General features: G+C 42.6%; 1 pseudogene; it reads right to left on the bottom strand.

Moving 5' to 3' along the window:
• Positions 1-230: 230 nt before the first annotated feature.
• Positions 231-3705, bottom strand: LOC137888928 (serine/threonine-protein kinase pim-3-like; annotated as a pseudogene).
• Between the last annotated feature and the right edge of the window lie 5518 nt (positions 3706-9223).

The following is a 9223-nucleotide window of genomic DNA, read 5'->3' as shown; positions in this document are numbered from 1 at the left end:
ATTTCAACATTCGTTGCCTTAATGGAAGACTATGAGACTTCTTTAACCCTTGAAATGAGAAATAAAGAGTTGTGTCTTCCTATATTGTTCATTTCATTATCAATTAAATAGTCACAACATTAAGTGTTTGTTCAGGGCGGTCTTAAACAAAAGTTCAAATTCATGTATTTTGCTCCTCTATTAGAGACTTCATTATTTATGTTTTTTTTTTAGGTAAAAGACACACAAAATCACACAGAAAATCAGTTTATATACAAACAAGTTTTATGAAAAAATTGTTTGAACTAACATGAACTAACAGAATCAGAATGTGAGGAATCCTGATTCTGATTTTATTCCCGTTTTCAGGAAAAAAAAGAAAAAAATTTACAAAAAGTAAAAACATTTTAGAAAAGTTCGACAACTTAAATAAATAAACAAATGATGAGGAATGTCTCTTACTAAAGAAATATAACAGAATGTACAAAATATATATATAAAAAAAATATATATATTTGCATTGACCGTGCATTTAACACCCAGAGACCGAGGGCAGAGAGAAGACGTTGTAGTTTATCAACACAAAACATTTAACAACAGAAACAATCAACCAACCGTCTCCATGAACCGACACTGTAGAAAAATAAAGCTTTACCTGAAGAGGGGAGCAGACATATTCAAAAAAACATATCTTTTCCGACTCCTGATCTGCAGCTTTTCAAACTCAAGGCACTCTGAACACGAACCCTCGACGAGTGTCGAGCCTCTACGAGGAACTGCTCCGTCCCCCGTGAACAGCAGGGGGTCACTGTGGAGCACACAGAGTCACTCAGAGAAAAAAAAAAAAAAAAACTCTTCCCAGCAGCCAAACGCTGACCAATCAGAGGCTCTGCTGGCTGGGGGAGGAGTCAGGTGTGATGGGGTTGGCAGCGTTGGCAGCGTTGGCAGCGTTGGCAGCGTCGGCGGCGTCGGCGGCGTCTGTGCGCTGCCCGTCGCTGCCAGTCACCCACGTGTGGAGGAGGATCTGCTCCAGGGTTGGCCGGTCTGACAGCTGCTGGCTCAGGCACCAGCCAATCAGCTGCTGGCACTCTGAAGTAAAAACAAACAAGGAGGAGATGAAGAACACTCATCTCTGGTTTTGTTCCGACTTCGATGTAAAAACCTGGTCGCGTGATCTCGTCACGCTCCGGCTCACCTGAGGAGACGTCGCGTCTGAAGTAGATCCGTCCTCTCAGGATCTCCTTGTCCTGTTGGAAGGGGATGTCCCCGCACACCATGTCGTACAGCAGCACGCCGAGAGACCACACTGTAGCCGAGCGACCGTGGTACAGACGGAACCGGATCCACTCCGGAGGACCATACACCAGCGTGCCTGGAGGGAGGAGAGTTACATCACTACAGGTGTAATGTTCAGAAATTTCTCAAACAGAGAGGAAGAAGGCCATAGTTGAGAAGAAGGCCACTGAGGAGAAGAAGCAGCAGCCCCCCCCCCCCCCTTGCACTCTTTGTTCCATCAGCAAGCAGGGCAGGAGTCAGCAGGTCCAGGTCAAAATCAAAAGTATTTAATATTGTTAACAGAAGCCAAAACAATCACAAACCAAATTACACTATCGATAGTAAAATATTTCAAGAAATATGAGACCCCGTTCATACCACAGGACAGATAGATGTATCTGCCCCATGGTACGAAGGAAGTCTGATTCTCTCAGGGGACAAACAGCTCCTTTGCCCCCCCAGAGTTACATTCCTCAACCTATCGATCAGCTCCTCGATTGGCTGAAGTCCAATGGGCTCCTCCTTGGATCCTGACCCATTGTCCTGGGCAGACACCTCTGTGAACTACCCACTTCCCCCGCAGATTTACACCTTCTGACATTCCTCAAACCCCCATCACAGACTCAATATACATTCAATGACCACACTCCTTGGTTTAACACTTCCTAAGTAAACACACTGTGACACATAATATCCAGCACTAGGAATGCTTTAAAACTTAAAATTCCTCACACAGGTACAGTGTGTGTCAGAGTGGAGCAGGAAGTGACGGATCACCATCGTGCGGGAAAATACTCCCGGAGACGCTGACGACATTACAGAACCGGTGCATGATGGGACGGTAGTCACTGACCCAAAACACCTTCCCAATATTTTAAAACGTCTAGATTTTCAGAAACAATCCCCACAGCTCTTCAGATTCTCTCAGCTGATCGGACTCACCATTGAACTCGGTGAAAGCCTCGTCTTTGAGGAGGGCCCCCGAGCCGAAGTCGATCAGTTTGAGCTGCCCGGTCCTCAGGTCCACCAGCAGGTTCTCGTCCTTGATGTCCTGGCTCAGCTCGGGACGCTCCATCACCATCAGCCAGCCGTCCGCCTGCTCCCACCAGTCCAGCAGACGCACCACGCCGCCGAACGCCCCGCCCACTTTCTTCAACATCACCACCTCCAGAGGAACCACAGCGCCACACTGAGGAAGAAACGGATCATCAGCTCGCTGTGCATGAATTAAAATGCATGCAATTACTAAATGTGGGACTAATTAGTCTTTTGTGCTGGTAAATAATGCGTTTTAATTGTTCATTGTTGTCATCTTGTACACGGGCATTTTTCATAAAAGGATGAATGAACTAACATAGTAGCTGAAGTGGTGGTTAAACTGACAGGAAGTTGTTATACAACAGTTATATCTGCATGTATGATCTCACCAGAGAGCCCCACCCCGTCACTCTGTCTCTGCACACGTGCTTCACAGCAACCTGCATGTAAACAAACGCCATCAACACACCGTACAGTTATAACATACTATATAAGAGGGTAGATGATGGTTATCTGTAAAAACACATCATCAACTGCCATAATATCAATCTCTGACTGTTAACAGTCACACAAAGCTCTTTGTTTTTCTTCAATATTGAATTAAAAAGCATTCCCCCACCAGTTTTTGGATAATTTCATAAAAATATGATCAATCATGTAACTATTACCGTTTCCTCAAAGAGAATAAAGCGAAGTAACACGATTGATTTTCACTATAAGAGGAAGTGTAAGCGTCACAGACCACGTTTCTTTGTGAAAACAAAGACCACATGCCAGGCACACCCGGGATGAGTCAAGTTACACAGCTGACATGAGGGGAAACTGGAAGTAAGGTGGAATAGTCACCGCCTTCCAAATAAAAGCCAAACCATAATGCGCAGTTGGTTTTCACACATGGGAATTTACCTCGGTGTTTTGGTTCTGAACAATAAATATATGAAGAGAAAATTAAATGAAGTAAGAAAAACATCACAAAATAGAAATGTAGGTAAATAAGAAAGTAGAATATGGGAAAAAAAAAATAATATATGTGAAATATATCTGTTATCTACAACAGCTAGGATAATCGGAAGATGTTTTAGTTTTAGTCAATTTACAATTCAAATAACTTTTGCTAATATTTTGTAACGCTTTAGTGCTGCTTTTATTTTTGAAGGCAGAAACCGGAAGCCCAGCCGCCTGCGGTGTGTGTAGCTTGACGCGTGCTCGCCCAGCAGCGGCCATGTGCTGTGGGACCAAAACAAAGCGGCTCTCCGCGCTCTTCTTACCGGCAGCCCGTCGGAGAGGCGCGCGGCCGAGTAGACGGTGCCGAACCCCCCCCCTGCCGAGCACCGAGCCCAGTCGGTACAGCTTCTCAAACGGCTGCTTCTCCTCCGCTTTGACTAAAGAATAAATACAAACTAGAAAATGCATTTCCTGCTAAAAATGCGTTGGAATGCTGAAAGCTGAAATGAATTGCAAAAACATTGCTGAAAATACAGAAATGAGAGACTACCTGTCTGAAAAATGTTGAAGCCCGAAAGCATTTAAACTGCACTGCTGAAAACCCTTCTATTGAAACGTCTAACTATGGTGTCTGTAGCAGAAAGTATGAGAAAGAAGAAGGCTTTGAACGTTGAAGAAGTTTAACAGGATTTGAAGATTTTCTCCATAGATATCCCATTCAAAACAAATTGCAAAAAGCTTAATATTATAAATAGTTTAAAGATTACAAATATGAAGTCATATCACCCTCTCCTGAAAGAGCTGAACATTTTGATATTCTAACGGTTTCTGTGGCTTAAACAATGTCAGCAGTAGTGATATTTGTAGTAGTAGTAGTAGAAGTTGTAGTTGTAGTAGAAGTATTATCATTAGTAGAAGTACTAGTAGCATTAGAATAAGTACTAGTAGTAGCAGTAGTGATATTTGTAGTAGGAGTAGTAGTAGTAGTAGTAGAAGTATTATTAGTAGTAGAAGTATTAGTAATTAGAAGAAGTAGTAGAAGTAGTAGTATCAGTTGTCGTAGTAATAGCTGTAGTAGTGGTCGTAGTATTTAATATAACAGTAGTAGTAGTCGTAGTAGTAGTAGTTGTAATGGCAGTATTTGAAGTAGCAGTAATAGCAGTAGTAGTAGTACTATAGCAGTCCTACTAATAGCTGTAGTAGTATTAGTACTGGTAGTAGCATGAATAGCAGTAGTAGTAGCAGTTGTAGTATAAGTAATTGTAGTGGTAGGAATAGCAGTAGTGGTAGTAATAATATTGATAGTAGCAGTAATAGTAGTAGTAGTAGCAACAGCAAAAGTTGGAGTTGTAGTAGTAGTAGTATTAGCAGTAGTAGTAATACTAGAAATATTAGCAGCAGTAGTAGTAGTTGTCACAGTATTAATAACAGCATTAATTATTTCAACAAAAAAGCCTCATTTTGAGCTTAATGTTTAAATACAGTTAATCCATGGGGCTTTTATTTTGAAAGAGTTGGGCTGGGTGGGGGAGAGAGGAGGAGAGGACACAGAATCGGAATGTATGAAACACACAAACAGAGGTTATTAAATGACAGGATTCATTCACAGAAAGGGAGAGAGAGAGACAGGCAGACAGACAGACAGATGGACTGAGTGTGTAGAGAGAGACAGACAGACAGACACAGAGAGAGAGAGAGAGAGAGAGAGAGAGAGAGTGTGTGTGTGTGTGTTACTGGTTCCCACGGTGACGACGCAGCGGTTGGAGAGTCAATGAGTCTGTGTGTTTATAAACATCAGTAATTAGCTCAAGCACGAACACCTGGCAGCCTGGCAGCCTTTTCATGAGAAAAAGACTGGAAAACACCTGTCAAACAAAACCACAAACCCCCATAACCATACCCCCTATTTTTCCAATATTAATACTGGAGCGCAAGGATGACTTGAAGAACAGATCATGCGAAAATTGGATCTGTAGTGTAAAAAAAAGTGGCTTCAATGGCGATTTAGAAATGGGGTACGGTTGTCTGTGCAAGACTTTTTTGAAGTACGTTTTAACATTGGGGTCTATGGAGGAGAAAGTTGGTTTTCCTCTCAATTAAAGGCTTTTGTTCCAAATGTGTAAATATGTGGGATTCCACAGTCATTTGTCTACGACAAGGACAAGATTAGCTACGTTTCCATCCAAAAATTATGCATGAAGAGTGAAAATTGAGGAGTTAGTGGCAAAAGACAAATATTTTTTTCACAGGAATCTCAAGCTCCTCTTCACTCTAGCGGTGACATCACGCACTCTAAGCTGCGCAATACACACCCATTATAAAAGCAGAAAAGGACTGAAAAACACATAAAAGCAAAATTGCTACAGTTCAAAAAGTGTAAAAGATATCAAAATGATTATAACATACAATGATTGATCAGGGTTTTCTCAACATTCAAAAGTTTAAATGGTGTCTGTAGCTGAAAGTATGAGGAAGTAGAAGGATTTGAAAGTTGAAGAAGTTTAAGAGGATTTAAAAATATTCGCCATAGACATCCCATTCAAAAAATAGGTTGCAAAAAGCTTCATAATTCAAAAAGTTGAAAGATTGAAAATATGAAGAGACATAGCACACATGAGCTGAAAGAGCTGAACATTTACATAGTTGAACGGTTTCTGTAGCTTAAAAACTGAAGAAGAAGAAGAGTTTCAAGCGCGACGGAAGAAATAGTGGAATAAAGATTCGAAGAACAATACTTAAAATGCTGAATCAGCATGGCTGTCATAGACTGCATCATATATGATGAAGAGGCCCAGATGGTGTATATGTGGCACAACAAGTCATATGTCGTTCAGAAAGTACAATAATTGTTTGGGTGTAATGTAAGTTAAGAGAGTTTACTATGTTTCCTATGTGTTTATGAGGAGGAAGTGTTAATTGTAGTTAAAATTGAGGGTACAGCGTTATTTATCATCAGCTACATGTTAGGCAGTAGATCCAGTGGATCGCCAGTAGGTGTCAGTGTTGCGACATAAGCAGTGTCTGTGACGGAGAGCCACACTGAAGTCTCGCGAGGATGAGAATCTCTGTACAGGATAGAAGTGGAACGCGCTGTGGAGCGACTGTACACCTAAATGTATATTTTTGTATGTTACAGAGCACTTTCATTAAATGTGTAGCACCAGATTGAGCCTGTGTGACGTCATTTTGTGCACGCTACATATAGTGCTGGGTCACGTGGTGCAATTCTCCTGAAACTTGGTGTGCGTGTTAGTATGAAGCCAGAGCAGGTGTGTGTCAAGTTTGGTGGCTTTAGCTTGTTCCTATGGCATGGGTGTCATGTGGGCATGAATGATTTGATAGCAAGGGTGTGTTCTGGAGGCTAAGCAAAAACCCTACAGATGGCCATACTGAGCAATTTACTGAGGAGCATGGGGGAATGAATGCCTTCAAGGCTGGAGCGACTGCCCCCCGATTCCTCTACTTCAGGGCGGGGCGGTTCCACGCCATTTCAGCAGGCAGCAGCAGCAGATAACAGGCAAACAGTTTGCCTCTCCCCGAATTGCATGATGAAATACCGTATCTAAATGGCTCTTTTTCCTTCCTTTTCTTTTTTCTAGATATGACTCGCACAAAGATGGTTCACGCTTGCCCTCTCTGTCAGAAAGTATGTGCGGCCATGCCCCACCATCTGAAAAATGAAAGGCCACCTCGAGCTGGACCGTGGTGCTCGGGAGCTACAACAAAAGGCAGCCAAATATCAGGTGACGGTGATGCATCTGGCGCAGTTGAGAGCCTCGAACCCTGCCGTCCCCATGCACACGGAGATGGACTTGAGTCCAGAACATGAGCACGATGAGGAGGCGGTGGAGGAGGATGAGGAGACGGAGGAGGCGGTGGAGGAACCCCGTGATAGCGGGATTTTGGAGGCCAGCAGGCTAATGGAGCAGTCTAACATCTTCTGAAGTAAAAACACAGTGACATCTGATGAAACTATTACAAATACATAAAATATAGGGATTGAGGTGGAGACGAGGAGTTACCTGATAAACTATTTAAAGTACAAAGAATATACAGATTGAGATGCATACAAGTAAACATTTTAAATGTACGTCCTAATCACTCTTGACAAGTTCAACAGTAGACGGGGGATATGTGGCTACAAATGGGAGGTCAGAGGTCCCTGCTGTAGCTTGAGTTTGCTCAAAGGGCCTGTGACATTTTCTAAGAGAGGTCCTAGAGTGCCCTCTGCTGGCCAGAGCTAGGAACAGCAGAATCAAACTGCTGTCTGTCAAAAGTCCTACTGCGTGCTTCGCGTGGAAGCTTGTCTTATAGAGCAGAGCGAGGGTGTCTGCCCCGTAAAGAACCCTTCTACGTCCAGCGTGTGACTTTCAGGGAACCTGTCACCCGTAAAAGCGGTGGTGCCCAGGAAGTCACAACAGAGGTGAAATTGCTGGTCGATTTCACTCTTGATTGAGTCACTGTGATTGTTCAGAGTGACTAGAAATGTGCATTCTAAACATTTAGAATGTCTAGATAGCCCATGTCTAGTTAACGAATGTACGATTGATCCTCAATAAACGTTTCAGAGAGCAGGTATGAATTTGTCACACACTTGCCCATGGCAGCATAGTCACGTGCCTTACGGGTTTGGTGAGCGAAACTCTAGGCTCTAGGCTATCAAGAAAAGAAAGAGGACAGGAGTGGGGTTGTATTGAAGACCAACTCTGACTGGATGATCTGTGAAACCTGACACTCTGAGTTGAAGAGACCACCACCTGACCTGGGAGTGTCTAAGAGTGTCGGAGAAAGTACAAAAAAATGAAATGCAAAGATTTTTTTTTCGGTTTGATACTACAATATCAACAAGGCCATCTTTCCATCTACATGGACTGGAGAGGGAACGATGAAAATGTGAAAAGGAGTGTGCAGGATGGCGAGAGAGGAAAAGTATGATGGCATGGAAGAGAGGGGAAGGATAAAGGTATGAAGAGACATGAAATAACGTCAGAACGAAAACAATCTATCACATCTGTCTTTTCTCTGATAATGATCAACAAGTATGCCCAACAAATGGAAATGCTTGAGAAAAATGGTTGCTAATCTATTTCTGGTCAAAACAACTCAAGTCAAAACCTCTAGCATCCCTAAAACATGGGGGGAAATAATGAAAGTGATAAGAATATTAACATTTACGTTATCTCATCATTGTCTGTTCTTTAAATTTCCATGATGACAGCGGGCTCACTTTGGGGGTCACGTTGCCCCCCTGAGCTGCTCAGCCAATCAGAGTATGGGGTTTGGTAAAGCTTCTCAGAACGGCCCACCTCTGGCCTGTCGACACTCATCTTCAGACACGGTAAAAGCAGGTCCCTCTCTCTCTGTGTTTACCTCCGTTGCTTTTAATGGAAATAGAATGAAAAAAAGTGTGACACCTCTCTGCAATTAGCGCAATCATTTGCGCCCTGTCAGTTATGTGAACTGATACAGTAGTGTGTCAGTGGAATTATTCATTAGAATTAGTTGCTTCGCCTGGTTTAAGTGTTTGAACCGTCAAAGTTTTCCTGTTTTGTCACGCTTTTAGAAAGTTTGGACTTTAAAAAGGCATTACATGTTTACCCCAAACGTTTGCGCTGATTCAAGACGGGGGGAGGAGGAGGGGGGGCTGCGCCATTGTTAGAGGTGTTAGAGGAGGTTGCTGATTCATGAAGCATATCGGGTCAGAGTTAGGTAAGGGTGTGATAACCACCATGACTGAATCGGTTTCCTATCACAGACAATCTTTCTGCTTTGACGGTGTTTCTCCAAACTTTATTCTTTCCAGATTGCTCAAGTGAAGAGAAGACAATGGCAGAAGAAACTAAGAAGTAAGATTTGGTTGTGTCGTTAATGTTCCCTTCAGTGGATTTCTCTGCATTTTGAGTTGAAGAATTCCTTATTTCAATGTTAATGAAATGTTCATTTCAATAATAATTCAATGTCCAACCTTTTGACATCATCTTGAAGG

The sequence above is a fragment of the Cebidichthys violaceus genome, unplaced genomic scaffold, assembly GCF_023349555.1.
Source record: "Cebidichthys violaceus isolate CVI_PGR_0920_01 unplaced genomic scaffold, fCebVio1.0.p SCAF_107, whole genome shotgun sequence".
Lineage (NCBI taxonomy): Eukaryota > Metazoa > Chordata > Actinopteri > Perciformes > Stichaeidae > Cebidichthys > Cebidichthys violaceus.
This window is presented reverse-complemented; position numbering and strand designations above follow the sequence as displayed.